We start from the raw sequence: 27,442 nt of genomic DNA, 5'->3' as shown, positions 1-27,442 counted from the left end.
TAGTATAATAGAAATAATTAGAGAATAGAATTATCTAAAATATTACCTCAGCCCAAGACAGCATTCAACACTTTAGAATATTCTTTTATATATATATTTAAAAGGCTCTTTATCAATAACTCTACTACTAGTGATACTAATTATAGTAAGTATTTTATAAGCAGCATTTATTACTACCAGGTTTGGAGCTCTGGTTTTTGTTTTTATTAAAATATTATAAAAACAGTATTAAGATAGAAATGTTGTTAGTTCAATTTTGAGAACCAAGACATTAAGCATTAGGATATTTGGTAGACACGTTTCCTCAATGTTTTGCTGTAATTCACACTGTCATCACAGTCCTTTCTTCCTTGGTGTGGGCAGAGATACGATTGGATTATATTCTTTTATTTCACAAAGGGAGGGGTTTGGGAATACATGATTACAGATCCAGCTCTGCTGGTCATGACTTTATAAAAACAGAGGTTATTCTGTGTGGGCATAACTGAGATCATGACGTTGTTCTCCTGCTGATTTGGGGGGGAGAGTGTACTGTATTATTACAGGGATGATCAAAGGGCATGATGTGAAATGACATCCCCAAAATGTTGAGGGCCTCATTGATATAACCAGAAGAGACTGATTTCTAACAACTTGCAATGAGTCTTAAATAAGCATCCATTTCCACATGAGATCATATGGTTGTGCAACAGCAATTTTCACAGCTAAGTTGGGTGCGTGCCTCCAGACCATGAGATAATAAAGGTGTGTCATCTTAAGTCAGTGGAAAAAATATTCTGTTGCAGAGTAAAGTAGCACAGAAATATTGAATATATGAAGTTCAGATATTTAAACTTAAACTAACAATTTACTTTTGCTAAAATGAACATATTTAATAGCTGTATTAAATCAAGGTCCAAAAGATAATTTATATATTACTCTACCCATTTTGTTTATTTTATTTTATTCTACCATTTACATGTATGACTATGGAAAACAATTATTTTACTTTGGATTTTCTTAGAAAAGTATGTAGGCTTTAGTTAACCTAATGCTGTCTATGCCGGAACTACTCACTGCCATACCTTACCCACCCTTGGGGGTTGGAGGTGAGGTGGCACAGAGCAGATTCAACTACACAGACTCAGCAGGAAAGGAAACACTACAGTAAGATCATCCTAACACTGCTGCAAGCTCCTTTAATAACCTCCAGGAGAGGCTTTTGCAACTGAGCAGCCCCCAGCATTTCCATAGAGGTGGCCCCGCCTTTTCTGTAACAACCCAGAAGTATAATGCCGACACATTTTGAGTTGATGAGATATTAAATAATTTCAATAAAGAAACTGTGAATTTGGGAGTGGAAACATGGTTAAGTGTTTAAGAACAATTAATTCTCTTGCAGAAGACCTGAATTAATTTCCAAGCATACCACAGTGTCTCACAATTTGTGACTCTTGTTCTAGGGGAACTGATGTCTGCTTCTGTATATCATAGGCAACAAGCATGAATATGATACACAGATACACATAAACACACAACATATGTATATACATATAATATGAATAAATAAATAATAGGAGGTTAAAAGTACATGCTGAAGTCGGGCATAATGGCGCAGGCCTTTAATCCCAGCACTCGGGAGGCAGAGGCAGGCGGATTTCTGAGTTCGAGGCCAGCTTCGTCTACAAAGTGAGTTCCAGGACAGCCAGGGCTATACAGAGAAACCCTGTCTTGAAAAACAAACAAACAAACAAACAAACAAACAAACAAACAAACAAGTACATGCAGACATTCAGATGGAGAAAAAACATGAAAAAAGAATGAGAGGGAAAGGGGTGTTGAGTGTAATGAAACTACTTGCATAACGTTGTCAAAAATTTAATAAAAATATTTTTACTAGTCAGAGAAATTCTGAATTTTTTAAGGATGTGAATTTCAACACATTTACTGTATTTCTAAACATGTGGAGAACACTGATATACCTATGTGGATCAACATGATTGCAGAATTTGTTTCCTCATTGGAATATGTTAATTGACATGAATTAAACTAAAATATAGGTTGTGCATACCTGATCATAAAAATCTGCAGGAAAGTGTAACTATGATACACTTTCCATACATATGCTCTGAAACCTTTCTTTAGCAAGCATGGAAAACCATATTAATTTGTAATTAAGAATACCAAAGAACAAAATGTGGCATATGAGTATTAATTGCTAATTATTATAAGTGTATCAACATTATACACTATTAGAACAATCATTTTTATTTCTAGGCACAAAAGAATGTTATATTTTACAATTATTCCACCCTCTTGCTTTATCTCTGGGTTTCCATAATAAAGTATATTTCAAAGAAGAACTTCAGGAGAAAGTAAAATGAATTTAAGAAAATATAAAGAGAATTATAACTGAAGTCTGATCATTATTACACTGTGTACAAGTCATGTCTCAATGAATAATTGGAAATAAAAGGAAATAAAAGTGGCTGAAGTTCACTATGGAGAAAGAGAGGAAGATCAAGTGACCTAGCAAGGATAAAAATCAAAAGAGAGTCAGTGTGTGTGTGTGTGAGTGTGTGAGTGTGTGTGTGTATGTGTGTATGTGTGTGTGTGTGTGTGAGTAAGAGAGAGAGAGAGAGAGAAAGAGAGAGAGATGATGATGAAAAATTATGTTGCCTAATATTCAAACTGTTCTCAATGTTAAAACTTATGATGTAGCCACAGCAATCGACATGATAGACAGTAGACCCACAGAACAGAAGGAGAGAAAGGACAGCCTATAACTATATCAATAAAAATGCTCAAGGGATTTTTGACATAGGAACTAAAGCTTGTCACTAGAGGAGGGATATATTTTTCAATAATAGCGATGAATGGCACATCCTACCAAGTTAAGAGATAAACAAACCAGAACTTTGGTCTGAACTTCGCAGACACATTATATTTTATTGACAGCAGGTAAGAGACTGAAACATAAAATGCAAAATTACAAATACGGAAGATTTGCTTTATATCACTTAAATTTAAAATTGTTTGCATTAAGGTGACATTTTAAAAGAGGACAATTTCTTCAAGCTTGTAGACAGTTTGGAGCAGCTCCGTCCTCTCTGAAACACTGCAAACCTTATTAGTAACCCCCCACTACACAGCAGTAGTCGACAAGTTCATGTTCCACAAGTACTCAGTTGAGAGAAGCTTTCCTGATTATAGTTCAGTGACAGCTCTCTTATTTATTTCAGATGTTGCTTTTGTTTTCTCAGAAATAGCATGACAGGAGTACCCCAGGACGATAGCTTATAAATACCTCTTTTCCCCAGCACAGCTTCTGAGAAAGCTCTGACATAGAATCCCTGTCATTGTAAATATCACCAGTTCTTTTAGCATACTTAGTTAACATTGGAATTTTGAAAAAAAATCTGAAATAAAAATAAAAATAAACAGCTTGCAAGAAGAGATTAACTGTAACTCCTGGTTTCAGATATTCAAGTCTGTGTTCAGTTGGTTTCTTTGTTTTGGTCTGTAACAAGGTCCTTTGAAAAAGGTAAATATGTGGAGGCAAAGGCATGCAAAACAAAACAAAACAAAACACGTCAGGACAAAATAAAACATATCATGGACACATCTCTAGTGATATTCTTACCTGCTAGGGCCCATCTTATGTAGTGTCCACTACTATATTCTGCCTATTAGAAGATGAAAATCCATCAATGGATTAAAACATTGTTAAATTTCACTTGCTAATCCATTCCTCCCCTCCATTAGGCACTATGTCTTCAGCACATGAACTCTGGAGGAGACATCAGAGAACACTAAGGCTTTGAAATACATGTCTCAACAACAGATATATCAAAAACAAATTTGAAACTGCTAGCCATGATTTGTTTAATGTGTGAAATTCTTTTCTGTTGCTTGCTTGCTTGGTTGGTTTTGCTGCTGAAGGACCCAGAATATAAGGCTAAGATACTATGCTGACTGGAGTGTCCCAGATACTGCCTCTGACATTCTGTGCTTATGAAATCAGCAAATACCATTACACATTTTTATATTGAAATATTATAAATATAGTATCTGCCTCTTGTATGTACTAGCATGATGTGTAATGTGCTTGGGCAGAGTTGGTACACTTAGATAATAGTTATTACATAGAATTGTAACTAGAATCCAAAGCAAATTATATTTGAATCCTCTTTCTGCAGAGAACCTATTAAGGTAGCAACCACGAGGCTTATTTTAATTGCCACCTTTTCTCACTTGCCCTCTAGCTGCGTGTTAATTACCCTCATGCCATAACGAGTCTCACTCAGTCTAAAGTTTCCATTCTTATTGCTCAAGGTGTGGGGACTGACCTCCCCTCATCATCTTAATTCCCTGATGCCATTTTCAGCTTTCTCTGAAATGAACATACATCAGATTTATGAAGCATTAGACTGCAACCTTCCAAAATTTTGTCTGATTATTACAAAATGCCAACTTCCAGGGATAGCCTTGTGTCCTCTCTGGCTGTCTACTGAGTCACTTACTGTCTTTTAAAACAGATTAAAAGCCAGCCTGTCCTGTCCTCTGGCATATAACTTGACCCCAGATCTTGACATTTTAAAATTATTAATTTGAGGTAATGAATCCACCTGTTTATTCCCGAAAGATGAAAGGCACAAGGCTTTCCTTAGTTTTCTTGGTTGTGACATGGTCTTACATTCATTATAATTTTTTGCATAGACAGAAGATTTAAGAAACACAAAACAATTACTTCATCCCATTCAATATATATTGAAAACAATATCCATTAAAGGAAATAACTGCATATAAATTAAAATGATTTATGGTATTTTATGGTATTCTATCTATCTATCTATCTACCTATCTACCTATCTATCATCCATTTCTCTCCCTCCCCCTCCCTTTCTCTGTGTTTCTCTGTGCTTTTCTTTTTGTTTGTCTCTGTCTGTCTCTTCTTTCCTCTCTCTTTCCTTTCTCTTTCTCTCTCTTTCTCTTTCCCTCTCCTACCTCCCTCTCCTCTTTCATCACTCTTCCCCAAACTTCTCTCCTCCAAGATTTAACCACTCACAGTATTCAAAGTATCAAATATTTATATAGAGGTTTCTCCACTGACAGTCTACACTGTATGTCTGTTTCTCTGTCTGTCTGTTTGTTCTAATTTTTTTTTGTCCTGAGATTCATCTTAAAACTCTATCTAGGTTTGCGTTTTATTAATTATATACTTGTAAGTGGTCCACTTCTAGGTGATATGACCAATAGAATTCATGACCTGGCAGACCTCATGACATTCCTTACCATATGGGTTGCTGATAGTGTTTCCTCACAGTTTTTGCAACATGAGTTATTAGATACATCTTAAAAAATATCCATTGATAAAATACATCAAGAATTTATATACCCTTGACAAGATAGAAATTACAATGCAATACAACCTTATATAACTCACCATAAACCTGTAGCTGTTACAGGATAGTTTTGTAAGAGGCAAGTCAAAGGTTCTGCCTACACAAAACTGTCAAAAATTTGAGAATGCATGAAGAAATTTCAGTGGCACCTCAAGTTACTTTATTAACATGAATAGTATATTCTATAGTAATGGATAATATAATAATGGATGATTTTAAGTTTTAGAAAGAAGGGTTTATCAAAACAAGAACAAAACAATGAAGTTATCCACATGATAAATATAACCTTAAAATTTACAGAAGAATATCTTATAATATTGTATGGAGGGTGAATTGTTGGCCAATGGCTTTTGTCTGGGTTAATATACAGGTTTCTTTTTCTGTTTCCTGCTAAAAAGCCTAGAATGATAGAAGAAGGGCCCAATCAGGAACCAGATAGACTTCTCTACTCCAGTGAGATGTGTGGATGTTGTTCTCTGCAATGGTTTCCTACTGTCAGTTTTCACAGAGCGACCCTCTGTCCTAGCATTAGCCTCAGTTATTTAAGGATCCCCATGGAACCCTGGCAACCAATAATTCAACCAATTGAAACTCAGTCCCACCAGTAGAAGTCCTGATTGGCTACATATACAGGCTGTTCAGAATTTGTTTCCTGCATATACTTATACATCTGTGTCTTGTCCAGTCGTCATCAGAGAAACTAGCTCCAGTAGTAGATGGCAACAGATACAAAGACTCACATGCACTCATGATGTAGAAAGAGTCTAAACTGAAGGTGTGTATCAGATGGGATTCTTCTCCTCAGAGCTCTAGGATTCCTGTGGAAGAGAAGGAGGAAAGATTTTCAAAGTCAGAGGGGATGGAGGACACCAAAATTACATGACCCCCAGAATCAACTATACAGGGGCTTATATGGACTCATAGAAATTGAAGAAGCAAGCACAGGTCCTGTATGGGTCTTTACCAGGTCCTCTGCATGTATGTTACAGTATATAGCTTGGTGCTTTTGTGGGAATCCAAAAAATGGGAGCAGATACATCTCTAACTCTTTTGCTTGTTCTTAGAACAGCATTCTTCCTACAGAGTTGTCTTGTCCAGCCTACATAAAGAGGCTTTGCCCTGTTATATTGTATTTTGTTTTGACAAGTTGACTGTGCTCTCATGAAAGACTGCTGTTTGCTTAAGGAGAATGGAGGAGGGTGTTGTACTGGGATGAGGAAGAGGGTAGCCTACTGAGGATCTGGGATGAATCTTGGGAGTAGAAACTATTGCCAGGATGTATTCCATGAGAGAAGAACCTATTTTCAACAAAACAAGCAAATACATAAATGAATAAATAAATAAATATAAAAGAGATTTTATTCTTCAAAATAATTAATAAAAATAAGTGATAAGTTTAGAAAGTAGAAGGGAACATTGGTTAAGATGTATCTGAATGCTTATTAGTGAATAATTGAAGTTTTCTATTATGACTTTAAGAAAGGCAGGCAGGCCTTTTGTTCCTTTTATCAAAAAGTCAAAAATAAACCAGGCATGGTGGCACACACCTTTAATCACAGCACTTGGGACACAGAGACAGGTGAATTTCTGAGTTCAAGGCCAGCCTGGTCTACAGAGTGAGTTCCAGGACAGCCAGGGCTACACAGAGAAACCCTGTCTTGAAAAAAACAAAAAAAGTCAAAAATATGTCCTGCCTAATTCAGAGAGAAATACTATTTACTCAAAGTTTTCTTTCTTTTAAAAAAAAAATTGCTACTTTTAGCTGATATGTTAATGTGGATAAAATCATCTATCAGTGTAACATTAGAATATAAAATTCTAAGCCTAATATTAGAAAATGGGAAATATACAAAAGGATGAAAACATTCTAAGAATATTAGTAAAATTTTGTAGGACCTGAACACAGGAAAACAAAAATATTGCTTAAGAAATTAGGGAGCATGAACAGATGAGAGATACAAGAATTCAGTATTTGTAAAATATTAATCATGGTCAAATAAATGCATAATTTCAATGAAAAAGTGTAACTACCTAAAAGTATTTATATGCATCTTATTAAATTAATTCTAAAGTTTATACTGACATTCAATATTGAAATCTCCAAGAATGTAAAGTGGATAGTAGAATTTTTGAATCAAGTGAAATTGGGTAAGTTATGATACTTAATTTCAAGCTATGGTAGTAAAATCCAAACTACTATTGTATCAGAATAGATACAAGATATAAATACAGCCCAGAATAAATTGCATATTTACCAAAAGATTTTGATTTAGAAAAGCACACACAGAGAAAGAAGTTTCTCTTAGGCAATTATATTAAAACAACTTGTAAATATAGTTTTAAAATATAATTTAATCTATTATTCATACTACACATAAATATTTATTTGAAATAGATTAGATGTAAACATGAAAGATAATATTGTACATATTCTAGATGAAAATAAAGAGTCTATTCTGACCTTAGAATAGGCCAATAAGTTTAAGATACACAAACTAATGTACCAAATGGTAAAAGAAGATTACTTAAAAATCATTTTTAGCAGTCTAAAAAATATATTTAAACTAGAAAAAGTAAAATGTAAGGGCAAATGACAGAACGACAGAACCTATTTATTGTGTTTAATGACACAATGATTCTGAAAAAATCTTTTTTTATTATTTTAATATTCTTATACATCAATTTCAAAATGAATAGTGTTATTTTTTGTGTGAAATTAAAAATAAGTATTTCTCAGGATTTAAGATTCAAAAATTATTAATAATCTAAAATTGCTAGAATGGTATTTTTAAAAAATAATAACATTAAGCAATTATGCATTTTAGTGTATATGTAGAACATGCAGGATGCTCACAAAAGTGTTGGTTAGCATGTAAAAGGATTTAAATATTTTGGAAAGTCAAAATAACTAGTAAATGTCTTAGGGTAACGATTGCTCTGAATGAACATCATGAACCAAAGCAACTTGGGAAGGAAAGGCTTTATTTCATTCACAGGTCCATGGAACAAATCATGAAAACTGTAAGGACAGGAACTAAATAGGGCAGAAACCTAGAGGCAGGTACTGAGGTAGAAGCCATGGAGGGTTACTGCTTACTGGTTTCCTCAGTGTACCTTGCTCAGCCTGTTTTTTCCATTATTATTATTATTTAAATTTCTTCTTTTTTTTTAACTTATTTACTTCACATCCCACTCACTGTGCCCCTCCCAATCATTGCCTCCACAATTCTTCTTCCCATTTCTACGTCTCCTCTCCTCTGAACAGGTAGGGGCTTCTCTGTTCTATCCCCTGTGCATGCATTTCTTGTATATAGGATATATATTGTGTTGAAAGTTTTTTGGGGTGGGTTGGTGCCTCTACCACTCTACTGGGGTTTCTGCCTGACTTCAGGAGGTGGCCTCTTTAGTTTCCATATCCCCAGTGTAGTAAGTCACAGCTAATCTCACCTCCATTGAGTCTTGAGTGCCTCCCTTAACCTAGATTTCTGTAAGTAAGTAAATAAATAAATAAATAAATAAATAAATAATAAAGACTGACCAAGCCATACTGAGCAAATCAGCAAACAGATCCTCTCCATGCCCTCTTTCTTCCTCAGCTCCTGCCCTATTTAGTTCCTGTCTTTATTATAGCAGAGATCTACCAGCCCAGGAATAGCCTCACCCACAATAGGCTGGGCTCTCTGCCATCAATCACAAAATAAGAAAATATCCACAGGCTTGCTTTCAGCCAATCTAATGGAGCAATTTTCTCAGTTGGGAATTCCTTTCTTTCTTAATACTTTAGATTATCTCAAGTTAATGTACAACTAGCTAGTACATGAAACTATAGTTATTTGGTCTCTAAAGTGAAAAAGGTGAAGAAAATTGAATAACAAACAGCAAAAGATAGCCAGGCTACTGAATTAGTTTCAAGAAAATCACTGACTCTAAACCTACGCTAATACTTTCTACTACTACCTAGGGATTATTCAAATATGAATTTAGGTTTAGCAAAAACTGGTGGTGCTTGATTTTCTACATTTATAAGCAGGCTGTATATAAACTCAGAGGTTCTCTTCCAAAAGCCAAACTCTGATTAACAAAGATCTCAGTTAAAAATGAACAAAAAACAAAAACAATTTCATCTTAGCTTCCTCTGACCTCCACATATTTCAGATTACAGCTCTGGTATATTTTCCTCTCATATTCTTATTTTCTAAGTAAGTTGATACAATACTGAGAGTAATGATCACAAGGAATACTCAGCAATATTACTGAGTGGTCAGTGGAATTTGTTCCCTAATTCTTTCTAACCCCTTGACATGCATGTTTCAGATTTCATATGTTACTCTTAGAAAATATGCATCTAAAGAAACCTGTGTCCTTGAAATTTAGATGATCTACATTTGCCCTGTCCTATTTATTATTATTATTATTATTATTATTATTATTATTATTATTATTATTATTTCTTTACCAAGATGAGTTCTCTTTGCCATTGGAGCAATGATGTTGGCAAAATTTAAGGGGGTATATTATAATTTTGGTTTTAATTCAAGACCCAAAATTTTGATCCAGGGAACAATTTTGCAAAGTAGGTATCTGTATCGCTGTACTTCAGTTTCAAGGCATAAAGAGAAAGAAAATATTAAGTTAAAAAATAACTATTATTATATCTGTTGTTTCTTTCTTTAAAGATTTGTTAATTTAACATATGTGAGTACACTCTCACTCTTATTAGACACACAAGAAGAGGTCACCGAATCCCATTTCAGATGGTTGAAAGCATCCATGTGATTGCTGGGAATTGATTCAGGACCTCTGGAAGAGCAGCTAATGCTCTTAACCACTGAGCCATCTCTCCAGTACCCAGCTGTTTCTTAAGAATGAGAAAACTGGTTATGTGTCTCTACATCTGTTCCCATCAGGGGCTGGATGAAGAGATAAGAATGTAAAGTGAATAAATATGTAAAGTGAATAAGTAAATACACTAATGAAAAAAGAAGAATGAGAAAAATGAGCACTATTCTAGTTTCTGGTTTATAATACACAGCAAAATCTTATTGTCCAAATCTACATTTTAAATTTCCAGTTTTAGAATAGAAATTATACCTTAGTATCCAGTCTACATTGATTCATTGAAAGCAGCTAAATTTGCCCATGAGCTAAGTTTTGCTACATTATAAAAATAAATATAAGGTTCTAGAATCTCTGTATGTTTATTGCTATTCCGTTCTTATATTTATCTCTATCAATACTCAATACTGAATTAGTTTTTACTCTTTTTACTTTGTATCTTAACTTTGAATATTCTATATTTGCATCTGATCTAGTTGGGCTTCATTCATTTATTAGAGTTGTGCTTCTATATCTACAAAAACTACTCTTTTCAATTCTAAGACAGAATATAAATTCACTTGTGTAGCTATATGGCAAATGTTTCTTCAGAAGTACACAACTTGAAAATGACTTACTATTTTATTATTAAAATATTCTCATTTAACCGAGGGTCCTCTTTTCTTAGATATATCTAGTAGCCTCAATACTGGGACTATTTAAAAGCCACTAACATAAGCCTAGAAGAAGCTCACCCTGAAATTGGCTCCAAGATTAAAAAAATCTTTCTATAAATTCACATAATACCTAAGTACACCATGAAATTAGGAGTAAGCTTAATTGCAAAGATTCTCAGTGCTACTGGGAAATAAAAATATTAGAAAACTTTACCATGTTTATAACAGTAAAGGTATATAAACTAAAACATACAGAAAGATATATATTGTATATATTTTTCTTAATAGGCCATTCTAATTACCTATACAATACTTTCTTTTTTAAAAATTGGATATTTTATTTATTTACATTTCAAATTTTATCTCTCTTCCCGGTTTCCCCTCTAGAAAAACCTTATCCAATCCCACCTTCTTCCTGTTTCTATGAGGGAGCTCCCCAAACCGCCCACCCCTTCTTGTCTCAGCACACTAGTATCCCCCTACTTTGGGACATCTATTCTCCACAGGACTATGGGCCTCACCTTCCACTGACTGATGCCAGATAACATAATCTTGGCTACATAAGCAGCTGGAGGCATGGGATCCTCCATGTGTATTCTTTGGGCGGTGATTTATTCCCTGACAGCTTTCGAGGAGGGGGGTCTGGATGGTTGATAAACAGGCTCAAAGTGTTACTTTGAAAACAGTTAAACATGTAATAAGATAATTCTTGAGAAGATATTGAATTCATGTATGTAGTAACAGTTTTATAAATTAAATAGAGACTGGGTGTTTTACACACATTGTTTATTCTAAAGTTAAATTAGCATGAAACTAATATCATTAATACTTTTACTAATCCATTACTGACTTTTTGATTTTTTGGTTTGCTTTTTTTGTTTGTTGTGAGTTGAGTAAATTATGACACCATATTGTAAGTACACAATTTGTTGTTTTTTTTTTTCCGTCAACAGCAACTAACAATCAAAGTCATTTAGACAAATTTGATTTGTGTAGACTTCTGCAGAGACATTAATAAGCCTTTAAGTGAACACTTATTACAATTTAACGTGTAAGTCTTAGATAGCTATTACTTATCAAAGAAAATGAAATAGCATGTGATTCATGTGTGCTACGGAGAAATGATGCATAAAGTGCTTTTTTTTGCTTTCAATGGCATATAATGCTACTTTTGAGCACAAGAGGAACATGATGAAACTGCATCTTCTTCCTGTTGCTTTTACCTTTTATAAAGTGCCCCACTTCAGAAAACACCAAATGGTAGAGAAATACAAGAAACAAGATGGTATTTATCTGTAAAGCTTTGTCCACACACTCACACACATAATATAAAAGAGAAAAATAAAAAGAAGAAAAAGAAATAGGGGCAGCCAGAAACTAAAATAACAAAGAAACATGATGAAGGGTGGTCTCTTTTTTTCTTCCTTATTCAAAAGAACTCTACTCAACTAGAAAAGCAGATGAAATTTAAAGTCTGTGCAGCAGCTGAAGTTCAGATTTTATAATATTCTGTTCAGAGTTAAATTTGGCACTCATATCAGATAAATAAATAAAAACACACATATAGTTATATCACAATTTTTTTTCTTATGTAATGTATGAGTGGCAGTATATTCTCCATGAGGAATGTCAGGCAGCTCAAGGTGTGGTGGTAACACAAGATTAGTCTCTCTCTTTCCTAGTGAAGGAACTCTAATATGCATTCTCCTGACTAAGCATAAGGAGAAAGGACAAGGGTATCCGAAGTCTCATTTATGAGCACATCTCTTTCATAAGTACTATGGATTGAACAACACCTTTTCCCTCAAGGTATAAGAGATTATTAAGAATTCAGTTGTTCTCATAGTCTACATCACATATGCTTTGGACGTATATATAAACATCCTTGCCGAACATTCTACTAAAAGCACAAACAGCATAAATGGGAAGTGATCACATGAGAAAAGTGACATTCAATGATGACTTCTTTAAAGAAATGTCAGACTGAATTAATCAAGAGATACCACCTATGCACTGTTTTCATGTTATGTCTAGCAGAGGATATCAGAAGATACAAGGCATAAAACATTCTAAGCCGTTTTATGTCGGTAATATTTTGATTTGGAAACTTCTTATCAATCTGAGATGCATTACATTACATAAGCTGTCATAGCAAAATGCCAGGACCTGGCAGTGAAATGATGGACATTTGCTACTTTCTCACTGTTTCTTATGTCAACTTTCATCTTGTCCCTTGACAGATGAACAATATACATGATTTCCATTATTTTAAGTGTATTTAGGTTAGGTTCTGTGTGTGTGTGTGTGTGTGTCTCTATGTGTGTGTGTGCGTGTGTATGTGTGTGCTATATTGGTTTTTGAGACAGGGTTTCCCTGCTTTTCTGTGCTTCCTGCATGCTGGAGTTAAAGGCATGTAACACCACCACCACGACCCAACTAGTATATTTTTCTATCCTAAATAATGTTGCATTTAGTTTTAAGAAAAACATGTTTCCTGCTCTCATTGTGTGACAATTCAGCAGAGACAGTTCCGTCTATTTACTATTGAAGACTTCACTTTCTTTATGGAGGTTCCAAGCTGCTGTCGTGTCTATTAATAAAAGCAATGTAATTCTTGACCATCACTCTTGAGTACCCTACATCCAACTTCTGATATACTAGCATTGGTGTCATACACTTTAGGATCCTAGTTTATCTTGTTTCTTTTTTTTTCCCTCTTTTTTTGAAGTATTGTACATATGTAATAACAAAATAAGGAAGAATTTTCTGAGGCTTCCCATTTGCTTCTGCTCATATGCTTACATGCCCTTTACGTTACCATATTCTCTCCAACTACATCTTAGATAGAATTTATAAACCTACCATGACAATACATAATTACCCAAAGTTCATACTTTGCTTTATAGTTAACTTTTATTGATCTACTTTCTATATATTTGGATAAATATATAATGGCAAGTTCCTATAATCATAATATCTTACATGATAAATTTCCTCTTGAATAGACTATTCATTTTTTCATACATGCCACATCATTAACCACCAATGGTCTTTTGAAAAATTATAGTTTTGGCTTTCACATAATGCCAAAAATTTGAGTGACATATTTGCCATATTCAAGTTTGTTCTTTTTATTTAGCAGTGACAACATATGGTAAGTATACCACCACATGATTAATCATGCTTCAGAGGTGATTTACTTTAATACTGAATACTATTCCATTGACTTTAAGCCTCTTTATCTAAAGACACATATCTTGATTGCTTTGAAATTCTTTTTGTTTCACTCCTTGGCTGTATTCACACAGAAATTTATGTTAAGGAATAGGGGTAGGTAAAATGTTTTCCAGCCTGTCTCTCCTTAAGGTAGTGGTTGAATTGAGGGTGGTCCTTTGTTCTTCACTGTATCATTCTAGATTGAAAATTTTATGTCAATTAAATGAGAGAGATATTGAGGACATGTGTATTGATCATATATTCCCAGATATTTTGCAATGATTTATCAGAGTTTCCTAATTTTATTCATTTCCACTGTGGTTATATACAGAAAAAGCCGTAAGTATCCTTGTATGTATGTATGTATGTATGTATATAAGTATTCATGTAGGTATATATGTGTATATGATTTGCATGAGATATATTGTCTTAGTCAGGGTTTCTATTCCTGCACAAACATCATGACCAAGAAGCAAGCTGGGGAGGAAAGGGTTTATTCAGCTTACATTTCCACATTGCTGTTCATCACTAAAGGAAGTCAGGACTGGAACTCAAGCAGGTCAGAAAGTAGGAGCTGATGCAGAGGCCATGGAGGGATGTTCCTTGCTGGCTTGCTTCCCCTGGCTTGCTCAGCCTGCTCTCTTATAGAACCAAGATTACCAGCCCAGAGAAGGACCCACCCACAAGGGGCCTTTCCCCCTTGATCACTAATTGAGAAAATGCCTTACAGTTGGATCTCATGGAGGAATTTCCTCAACTGAAGCTCCTTTCTCTGTGATAACTCCAGCTGTCTCAAGTTGACACAAAACTGGCCAGTACATATATATATACAAACATATATATGTATATATATATATGAATATATATATGTATATATATATATATATATATATATATATATATATATATCGTGGTTGTTATATGCAGTTTCTATATATCTTTTTTCAATACAAAGTTCCACATGGTTTGCTGAAGAAAGATCTGACATAATCCACTTGTAATTATGTTGAAATACATATATTTGTTCCCTTTTATATTTTTCAAAGTGTTCTCATATTTATATCTGAAGAAGAAAATATTAAATAAAAGAATAGAAAAATAAGAACAGGTATACTCTTGGGTACCGCTTTTGCACGTTATATTACATGCTTTTAAAGAAACAATGACAACCAAAAAAAAAGAAAAGACAAAGGAAATAATTTCATTTTATGAAAAAGCAAGCCAATTTTAGAAAAATGATAAAATTCATTATAATACTGTGGTGGTTTGATTATGCTTGGACCAGGGAGTGGCAGTGTTAGGATGTAGGCTAGTTGAAGTTACTGTGGCATCATTGGAGTAAATGTGCCACGGTGGGTATTGGCCATTAGGCCCTCCTCCTAAACACTTTCAAGCCAATCTTCTCCTGAATGCCTTTGGATGAAGACTTAGAACTTTCTGCTCCTTCAGCCCCACATCTCCCTGGATGCTGCCATGCTCCCACCATCATGATAATGGACTGAACCTCTGAATCTGTAATCAGCCCCAATTAAATGTTGTTCTATATAAGAGTTGCCTCGGTCATGGTGTCTTTTTACATCAGTAAAACCCTAAACAAGACAAATGCTTTCATTAAAAATGACTTCTTATAATCAATTTTATGACTTACTGATAATTTAAGTATAAAACCCCAAAGAGCAGAAAAATAAAGCATTGTGTCTAAATCCCTCTGTCATTGTGTAATGAAATTTGGTTTTTAATCATGAAGTTACCCTTAGGAACATGTGTGTAAAGTACTATCTCCTGAATTTCATTTAAATGTGTGTGTGCACGTGTATGTTTACATGCACAAATTATAAAGCTTTTAAAGCCCATTTTCGCAAATTAGTTCAAAGATTAACTAGACACTGAGCATAACTCAGAGGAATAAAGAAAAATAAAAATTCTTTGGTTCTTTTATTATCTTTTAACTGAAATTGGAGAATGCATTTGAACATCATTGTAAGACCTTTATTCTATTCTTTTCAAAAAAATTATCTGTGAAATAGCTTGTGATAATAGATTCCCAAGTTGTAGTCAGGCTGTTCTCAGCCTAGAGAATGAGATCAGGGCATGCTTTTTATGACCTTGAAGATTTTATTGAACCACACAAAGCAAGCAGGGTCAAGGACTCTTGTTACTATAACTTTAGAGGTGACCCTAATCCAGTAAAGACAAGGATTTATTTACTAAAAAAGAAAAGAAAATCGAATAACAACAAAATAAAACAAACAAAACCACCACCCTCCCTCACACACACAGGTTCAGTATGTTTTGCTGACCTAGATGCAATGGTTATTGGTAAACATGACAGAATATAAACTTCTAACAAAAAGTTGATTATCATGATTTTAATTTGATCAGGAGCAGAAAACCTTTGGTCACAAAAGCAGAAGAATGCATGTTACTGATAGTCCTCATTAGTATTTTCATGTATGAGCCTGAGGTCAGATTAAATATTAGAGAACATGTTCTTTTCCTTTCACCCAGAATAAAATATTCACATTTCCCTCAATAATTTGTTTTGATAAAATTATATTATTTTGGTAGCATTATTTTGTACAAAATAAATATGAAAATTATTTGACCAACTCTAGAATTACTGTCATCAGACAAGTTGTCCATGGTGTCCATTTAAGTTTATCCATTTAAGACATGCTGTTTCTTCTTTAGGATACAAAATAACAGTCTAGTTTAGTACATCTGATGTGTAAGCTTTTTCTATGATTGTCTATCGTCTATATATTATCTATTATATATTTACATATTATCTGTCACCTATCTTTCTATCATCCATCACAAATGTCTGTCATCCATACTATCATTAGTGTATCTTTTTACTAATTATAAGATTAGTCTTAAACCTTCTTTCATCTGATTTTGCAACTACATCTAAATTATATGTAAACTGTCATGATGATAATATATTATAACACTCTATTACAACTATCTTATTCTCTTTAAAAAAAAACATAGCATGTCTTTCTTATATTTATATCACTTTCAGGCTTTGTGTTCTTTTATTTATTCACTGAATAATAATAATTTAATTGCCGTAGTAGTGAATTGTTGAAACAAATGAAACACATTTGAACTGCGATTTTCTCGCAACATCCAGGAATGAGGATTTTATTAGGCTAGGTTCAATGGATATCCCTGGAAATCCCCCTCCTCCTCTTCCTTCTCCTTTTGCTTTTCCTCCTCCTCCTCCTCCTCCTCCTTCTTCTTCTTCTCTCTCTCTCTCTCTCTCTCTCTCTCTCTCTCTCTCTCTCTCTCTCTCTCTCTCTCTCTGTGATGTAATATATGAGAAAATAAAACAAAATTTAACAAAAGAAAAATATTCTAATCTAATGATGATCTATTATATAACATATTATATAATACTTTATTCAATAGCCTATATCAAGTACTCCCTATTAATTTTGAAGACATAAAAGACAGAAATGGGTATAATCTCCTAGAATCTTACAAAAATATCAAGAAATGCTTCTGTAATACTCACAAACATCTAATATGTAATTCATAAAACAAACTATTAATAATAAACTTATTTCTGGAAAAATAGAACTAATAGAATAAATCAACATATAAATTTATTGTTGAGGGTCTATCTTGTTTGACAACAGCAACTGAAAATTTCTGTCTTCAAATAGAGTGTGCAATCTTTATGTACAGAGGAGCAGAGGAGAATGTAGTTCACAAAATGGCAGTAGGCTCAGAACTCAAGATTTCACGGTAAATACAAAAAGCAGCAAAATATCAATCATTTTGTGTTCTATTCAGAGCTTCAGCTGATTGGATGAAGTTCCCTACTGTTAGAAAACAAAATCAGATATACTCAGCTTGTCTATTTAAATGTATACTTCACTCAGAAACATCCTTACAGACACATTGGCATGCAGTGTTTCTATATTTGGCTTTGTCCTGGTCTTGGGAACCTGATACATAACACTAGACTTTTGTAGATTTCATTGACTCCTACTGTCATCATTCCTTTCTGAAGGCAGATAGTCTTTTTATATCTTAAATATAGACTTAGAGAAATTTATTGGAATTTATTTTATTATTGTTTGTGCTATGTTTGTGTGTGTATGTGTGTGTGTGTGTTTGTGTGTGTGTGTGTGCTGGTAAGTGAATAACACAGAAATTGTAGAGAAGTTCAAGAACAACTTGGAGGAAGTAGGTTCTCTCCTGCCTAGTTATGACAAGGTCTCTCCTGTTCTTCTGTATTGTACACTCCAATCTACTTGACTCGGGGTATCACTGTGTCTTTCTCTCCTCTCATAGATGGTGTGATGGGTTTAGAGATGCATGCTACTGCACTCAGTTTTATGTGATATCAGATCACTAAGCGTCTTTGGAACGTGTTTTTTTTTTTTTTTTGGTTTTTCGAGACAGGGTTTCTCTTTATAGCTCTGGCTGTCCTGGAGCTCACTTTGTAGACCAGGCTGGCCTCGAACTCAGAAATCCGCCTGCCTCTGCCTCCCGAGTGCTGGGATTAAAGGCGTGCGCCACCACGCCCGGCTGGAACGTGTTTTAATCTGCTTAGTCATTCTTAAAAGCAAAAGCTCATGATCTTTATCTCCCAAGTCATCACCTTCCTGCTCATGTTTAATAGGCATCAAAATAAGAATATATTATTATTTCAGATACTGAGGAAGATAAAAAATAGCAAGTCATTTAAATTTCCCTCTATCAGTCCACTAATACTAGAAGAAAATGTTTCAATGACTTAATGATCTAAAGATAATGAAGAGAACTATTTACACAATTTTAAAACCAAAGTTAGTGATGTGAAATAATTTATAAATCTAGTAGGAAAGTCCCAACATGCTCTTCATTTTAACATATATACAATGTCTAATTCAAATTGAGCTTCATTTAAAGGTTCAGTTTTATGAACAAATAATACTGTGTGTTTTGGTGTTCACAATAGCATTTTATATGTTTTTACTTTTCCACAGAGTTTAGGAAAAAAAAAAAGAACACTTTCCAAGTCAAGTGATCATTTTTATCAAGTTGAATGATGAATACTCAGACTAAAAAAGACTTCATAGATTTTTTTTTCTGTCTGTACAGTCATAACTCCTTTTCTTTTCAGCAAAAGGAGCTGGAGAGTTTTAAGTATGCCTTCCCATTCACACTTAGTAAACTGCTTATCACTTGAGTAACTACTGTTATTGAATTGGCAGGAAAACACTTTTTTCTCCTATTATCACCCAATGATAATGATCAGGAAATTGGACTTTGAAGTTAAAAATAACAGTACTCATGTCAAAAGCTATAAATCCTCACTTCAATAAAGAAACATAACAACAGTAGAATAAAGACATTTGCTGTTATGTTAGAATGAGCGGCAACTATAACTTCACAGGAGATGCTATTATGGTTTGGCTGTTTTTGACCATCTAATATTTTGCCAATTGGAAAGATGGTTTACAAAGTGGGCTTGTTAATTACAGAAGATAGTAAGATATTTTGTGTTATTAAATACTACATTTTTGTAAAAAAAAAAAAAAAAAAAAAAACTACTTAAGTGTAATCTTTGAAATAGCATAATGCAAGTAATAAAATTTTGCCCATAGATACACTTTAAAATTAGTTTATCTTTGGGTAGGGGGCTAGGGTAGGGTGGTCAGAGAGAAGTAGAGGTAGAGGGAGGAGCAGTCTGGATATATTGTATGAAAGAATAACCGATAAGTAAATTAATATGTAGTTTGTCATAATATCAGAATAGATATGATATGCCTAGTCTTACATTTCCTCACTGAACTAGGATACATGTTATCTGTTTTTCCAGATTGTCCTTTCAAGGTGTTTTTATATCATCCTCAGATTATATATTTTTTGAAATTAAAAATATCAAGCATGAGTATTATTATTGTAGTGAAGAGTCACATTTTCTACTAGAATAAAGAACAAGCATAGGGAGCTGCCAGAGTATCTGAGGGAGACATCTTGGTTCCCGGATTCCACAAAGACTAGTTTGTACAGGTGAGAGTGTGGACTACAGAAGCTACCAGCTTCTGGGACAGGAAGGAGCCACAGAGCTTCAGAGGCAGACCCTGTTTTGGGCTCCAGACATCCCAGCACCTTCTCAGCCAGAGGACAGGTGTCCTCCCTGCCCTGGAGGGATTTGCTGGAGTACCTGAGGAAGCCATCTTGGTTCCTGGATCCCCCTGAGACTAATCTGCACAGGTGAGAGTGTGGACTACAGAAGCTAAAAGCTTCTGGGACAGGCACTGTTTCAGACCTTCATCTTCTGCCAAGAGGCAAGTCTGAACTCCAGATATCTGTGCACCTTCCCTGAAAGAGGAGACCTTGCCTGCAGAGAGTGCTCTGACCTCTGAAACACAGGAGAGAGCTAGTCTCTCAGGTCTGCTGGCAGAGAATAACAGAATCATGAGAGGAACAATCTCTAACCAGAGACAACTATAACAACTGACTCCAGAGATTACCAGATGGCAAAAGGCAGACATAAGAATCTTAATAACAGAAACCAAGACCAAACACATTAATCAGGACCCAGCACTCCCACCTCAGCCAGTCCTGGGCACCCCAACACTCCCGAAAAGCTATACCCGGATTTAAAGGCATATTTCATGATGTAGGTAGAAGACATCAAGAATGACTTTAATAAGTCACTTAAAGAAATACAGGAGAATATTGCTAAAGAGTTACAAGTCCTTAAAGAAAACAGGAAAACACAACCAAACAGGTGATGGAAATGAACAAAACTATAATAGACCTAAAAAGGGAAGTAGACACAATAAAGAAAACCCAAAGTGAGGCAATGCTGGATATAGAAACCCTAGGAAAGAAATATGGAACCATAGATGCGAGCATCAGCAACAGAATACAAGAGATGGAAGAGAGAATCTCAGGTGCAGAAGATTCCATAGAGAACATTTGAGAAGATTCCATAAGAACATGAGGGAACCAATGAATTCCAGGAAGATAGGCAGAAACAAAAAGAGCATTTTTCTTTGTGCACTCTGCTCTTGACATAGTGGAAACATATTTCACAGGTAATAACACATGCTCAGAACATACTAGATGACTGTGTTGACATATTTCTTGGAAACTTGGAAAGAATACACTGTATTGTTGGCTTGATTATCAACTCAACAGATAGAATCAAACACCTACCAACAGTTGTCTTAATTTGTCATGTCAGTGCCTATTCTACAGCTTGGCCCAGATCAGTCCTTCATTGAACACCTTCCTCCTGAATGTTTCAGTTGAGGTATGTTCTCTTTGAATAAGAGATTTCATGTTGTCCTATATAGCCTAGAGCTAGGTATACGTTACTTAACACAGAGATACATATTCTGTTAGTGAAATAGCAAACATTGGCTTAAACACAGTACTTCACAATACTTCTGATATTAGGCAATGCAGTTACTAGAACTCATATATAATCTGATTTCATAAAAGAAATAGTGTTGGGGCCGGCCTGCGGCCCTCATGTCTGGGTTCGAGCCTGGAAGGCATCTTGGAATCTGGAAGAAAAGAGGGAGCCTAGGTGGGTTGAGAAATAATGGAACCAAGACAACTAATCTGCTCAAGGTTCAAATTTTTAATGGCAGACACGCTTTATAAAGGAGAGGGGCAAGCCCATTCCCACCAAATCATCTTGGAGTCCAGCTGCAGGTGATCATGGGTAGGCTCAGGAACAGCTAAGCAGCAGGTAGCAGGAGCAGTGGCAAAACAATAGAGTTATCCAGGGAGGCAGGCTCTATGCAAGGTGATCTCCTTAGTGGCAACAAAGTCAAGCCTGGCTCAGCCTGCTTCAAGATTATGGGAGGCTACAAAATCGCATTTCCTTCTCAAGGTGAGATAGTACCAGATGTTTATTTGAACTTTATTGAGAGAGTCTTAGTATTTAGAATGTTTGTCCATTTTTGAAAATTTAAATTGTTTTTCTCTTACAAAATCCATTATACCTTCCTATGCTATCATGAAAAACAGAGTGTCTTCAATTAAAAATAATTCACTAAACTAAAATTTATCTTAGCATATTGAAAAGAAAAAGTGAAGAAACTAATGATGGACAAGACTGCATGCAGAATTAGCTTCATAGAGGCTTATATAATCTAAGCATAAAGTATTTGGGTGTTTCCTTATACTTAACATTATATCATCTCTCTCTCTCTCTCTCTCTCTCTCTCTCTCTCTCTCTCTCTCTCTCTCTCTCTCTCTCTCTCTCACACACACACACACACCTTGCATATTAGATTATGTTCTCCAATATGAAAAGACCTATCAGTTTCTTTGATGAAGGAATATCTTGTGAATGCTGATCTCCATGAGTATTATCTTTATAAATCAGAGAATGATCAATTTTTGTTTTGTTCCTTATACTTCCTCCTCTCTCTCTCCCTCTCTCTCTCTCTCACTCTCTCTCTCTCTCTCTCTCTCTCCATATATATATATATATATATATATATATATATATATATATATATAGTCACCCTTCAGCACCACCTATTGTTGTCAACCCACATTGTGGGCTTTCTCAATTGTGTCCTTTAAAACAGTAGAGAAAATACAATATAGGGTAAAGAAGAAACGACTGATGTACAGCACTGAATTCCATGTGTCCATGTATGATGGACAGCCAGAGCAAATAGCCTCAACTTCTTCTTTGCCTTTGCAATGCAAATAGTTTAATGCTCTTTTCATCAAAGCATAAACTAAAATTTAAACAGTTAAATATAAATTCAATATTCTACAAAATAATTTTAAAACCTGATGTATTTACAAATCTGATTTTACTTCATTGTAATAAATGAGTCCAACAACTGTTTCAGCAAACATTAATAGAGCATGTGGGATCTTTTTCTCCAATTATGTTACAAGTAATTTTGGTTGGTTGTTTTTTGACTTTTGTTTTTCAGTTTTGTTGTTATGTGCACTTTTTTGTTTTGTTTTCATTTGTTTGTTTTTGTTTTGTTTACTTGGTTGCTTGGTTTGGTTTGGTTCAGATTCGCCATATCTACATTACTAGTTTGCATATGTTCCAATGATATTCCTAAGTGTGTATCCAAGTGAGCATCACGAAGTATTGAGCACTCTAATAAATTCAAACAATAGAAATAATTTTAGAGTTACTCTCAGTGATACAACTGATCACTGGGGCTATTACTTGCTTTTTGACATTAGCAGAATACAGTATTCCAGTACGTATTAGTGTCAGAAACTTGGATTTCTAACATTTATATTTATTCATCTTCTTACTTGTTTTAACATTTATTATTTGAGTGAACAATAAATAGGATGTGTCACTATTCTTGATGCTATAAATATGCCAGCAATATAAATCTAACAGACACATACACACACCCACACACATACACAAATTTTCAGCTTGATAATTCTAAGGAGCTATATGGCAGTTTTAAAGATATCCCTGCAAAAGGCTCTCAGGCATGTTAGGTAGGCATCTTGGACCATGACTTCAACTCTGCACATATGAATGATGACTTTCTAACATAATGGCAATAGTTATTCTTTAATGTTGGATTATGTGGTTATAATCTCATTTGAAATGAAAAGTCATTAAAAACTGGAAAAAACTTTCAAAAAGACATAAAACTAAGGATGGGAATATGTTATATTTCTTCCACTATTATTTGCTTTTGTTTTTGTTTTTGTTTTTTTGTTTTTTTTTATTTGATACAGAGTTTCTCTGTATAGCCCTGGTTGTTCTGGAACTCACTTTGTAGACCAGGCTGGCCTCAAACTCTGAAATCCGCCTGCCTCTGCCGCCCGAGTGCTGGGATTAATGGTGTGCGCCACCATGCCCGACATTTCTTCCACTATTATTTTTGATTTTATGAATGGTTTAATTTTACAGGTATGTTTCCATTTTTAATATGTAGGCAAAGTGTAAAGAAGAGGAGACTAATGGCCCACACCCAGTGCAGTACAATACCTTGGATTAAACAATGTTTCTGTTACCTAACATCATATCATGTTAGTTATTGCTGATAAAGCAGTCATTCTTTTAATTGTAATACCCACACACTGTAAGTATAACATACACTACATATCTTTCTTATGAAATGGGAGAATACAAGCAAGTATAAATATTGAATTAACATGATTTTAATTGAGAAATAAGTAGTAATTAATTTTCTTTGTCTCAAAATATTTTGTTGTGTTATTTTAGATTTTGCCAAAGCATATTTAAATAACAGATGGAGAAACAATGCTAAGACTGTGATTTAATCATCAACAGTTTCATAAACCAAGTGCAAACTATGCAGATAATCACTTTGTATCCCATTCTCAATATTCCTTAATTGTCTGTAATTCTTTTTGTGGGGTTGAGCCTCATGGAATTTCTCCAATCCTCTATGGCATTTTTGACTTTGAGGTCTTTCCCGAGCCTTTGTTTGGACAGTTATGTTTATGTGACTTTAGGGGTGTGTCTGCTGACACTATCAGTAGACCTATGTCTACTTATCCCCTTGCTATTACAAACTGTTAACTCCCCCCCCCCTTCTGCAATGTTCCATGAGCTGTTGGTACAAGAGTTGTTTTGTAGATATATCCCTTGGAACTAGGTTCACAACACTGCATTGGTAGTTTGTAGGTTTCTGCAATGTTTTCTATCTGTTGCAAAGGGAAGTTTTCTTGATGGTAGATAAAAAGTACAGTTATCTGTAGATAAAAGGACAGTTAATTAGAATGTAGTAAGGGATTATGTTCATTTTGTAAAGTGTTAGTTGTAGGTTTTCCTTCCACGTTGTGTGATTTCACTAGTCCAGGGTTTGGTTATGTTTCATTACCAGCATTGTTGTCATTTTGTTGAGTGGGTCTAAAGAGAGATTAGAGCACTGTTGGTTACCATAAAGGTATGAATACCACTCCTTCATTCTTAGATTTATTGTTCCATAATGGTCATTGTTGTGGTTAACAGGCATGATTGTTGGGTGGGTTCTTCATTTATTTGGAAGATTGTAAGGCACATTCTAGTATCATGCTCAGAGATGATGCATTCAAAATGGTTGCAGTTAAGAAGGACTTTGGGGCCTGTGTCTGAAATGTGTTGTGCTTTAGTAATAAGAACTTGTCATCCAACATCCAAGGGAAATAGGAAGAGACTGTAATATTCTAGTTGTAATATTTAGGACAACACTGGCCAAAAAAAATCAAAGTAGAGCTTTTCATGCCTGGTGTTCCAATTTTTGTTAGTTATTTTTATTTTTGGCTTTTTGAGGAAGAATTTTCAGTACATATGAGAAAATTTCAATGAAACTATATCTGCATATTAATACACAGATTTGCAAGTATTATAGTATTTTTTTTAGTTAATAGTGTAATTCTTTACCATTTCCTCAGACATCCTTACAGCTATTTTACCTTCTTTCTTCCTTCTAATGTAGATATTTCTGCCTTTGCCGTCATTAAAATCAACCCTTCTTCAACTTTCCCAATTAGAACACTTATACATTTCTATTACTATCTCCATATATCTCTATCCTTTAAACTCTGGCAAAGATAACTTTTCCTTTCAGGATGTTGGATATGCACCCATATATGAAGATTCGGGGGCAGGAACTTCTGATGCAAGAGAACAAGTATTAGTCTTTTAGTGCTGGGTAAATGGTTTTTTTTTTTTTTTTTTGACAGGGTTTTTCTGTGTAGCCCTGGCTGTCCTGGAACTCACTATGTAGACCAGGCTGGCCTTGAACTCAGAAATTTTCCTATCTCTGCCTCTCAAGTGCTGGGATTAAAGGTGTACACCACCACTGCCTGGCTGGGTAAACTTCAATGCAATCTTTTCTAGTTCCATTCATTTAATTGAAAAACTCAGGATTTTGTTTTCCTTTATAGCTGAATAGTTGTATAGAGAACATACATAGCATATTTTAATCACCCTTTTATCAGCTGAAGAATATTAAAGCTATTTCCATTCTCAAGATTTTGTGGATAGAGTTGCAATGTATGTGGGTGAGCACGTATCTGTGAAGTAGGATATCAAGTCCTTTGGGAATATTCCAATTGATGTTATAGAAAAGTTATAGGGTAGATTATTTGTCGCTCTTTAGGAATACACCACAGTGATTCTGGATTTACTTTGGCTTTTACTGTTGAATTATTAGGTTTTACAATTCTGTCATAATTTTTTCTTTGATTCTTATTCAATATTACCTTATTGTGCTCCATTATCATGTTCTAGATTCTCTTCAGCTTTTATATTAGCAATACTTTTTGATATGTACATCACTCATGTATTTAGTTTTCTTAAGTTCTTTGTCCTTAATTTCATTGATCTGTTTCTTTGATGATGTTGCTCATTGTTATTTTAAGTCATGTTTCCTAAGATTCATCTCAGTAATTCTCAAACAGGTGTAGGACATCTAGGTATTGGATAGAAGATACTGGCCTGATCTTTCATATTTATATTATATGAAGTTTTTTTGTTCTTGATAGTATGATACTTGAAATTTGTCTCTGAGTTCTAAACCTGATACGTATAAAGCAGTTTGGTACAGAAGAGTATATATGTGGGTTAGGTGGACATACAGATTGGAAATGGCTTTTGTAAAATAAAATCAGGTAGGCAGAAAGGAGTGTAATGGTATAAAGATGAATGCCTCAATCAAAGCCTAAAGATTAGGGGTAGAGCTAGCTGGTTAGAAAGGTTGGATGTGATATAAGAGAAAGAGGTGGGGCAGCAGGTAGGTAGAGGGGCCTGTCAGAAGCTAGAAATTAACTTTGGCACAATGGTAGCCAGATGAGACTAGTCTACTTGATGTAGAATCCAATCGATATGGCAAGTTGTAGAGAAGGTGTGGATAGGACAGGTCAAAGAGTCACACTTCTAGAATCTGAAAATATCTACCAGAAACCTACATGTGTAGAGAGATTGGATGTAGAAATAAGAGGGCTGTGTATGGTGATCAAATTAAATATGTTTGCCATAGTGAAATAATATATGCCTGAGTTAGTTAGATAAATATATAAATTCATTCGAATATTATTCAACATGTATGTATCAATGGCCACATTACTCTATTGTATTTCAGAGCAATGCTAAGAAGGAAATGAAATTTAAATTTTAAAAATAGAAAATTGAAACTGAAAATTTCATATCAGATTCATAAGGACCTAAGCAACTTCTGTTATTATTAATGAAAGACTTTATTTGACATATCACTGCATCAAGGCCTAACAGTCTCATGGGGCAATATATTATGTAGAAAGTTGAATTTTTAGAAAATTAATGTTAAAATATTCTTTAAAATATTTATTAATTTATCTTTACATCATATGATATCATATCATAGATAATCAATAATAATTATATTCACTAATCGT

Source organism: Mus caroli, chromosome 2, assembly GCF_900094665.2.
Source record: "Mus caroli chromosome 2, CAROLI_EIJ_v1.1, whole genome shotgun sequence".
Taxonomy (NCBI): Eukaryota; Metazoa; Chordata; class Mammalia; order Rodentia; family Muridae; genus Mus; species Mus caroli.
The sequence above is the reverse complement of the archived record's forward strand: the minus strand, read 5'-3'. Positions refer to the sequence as shown.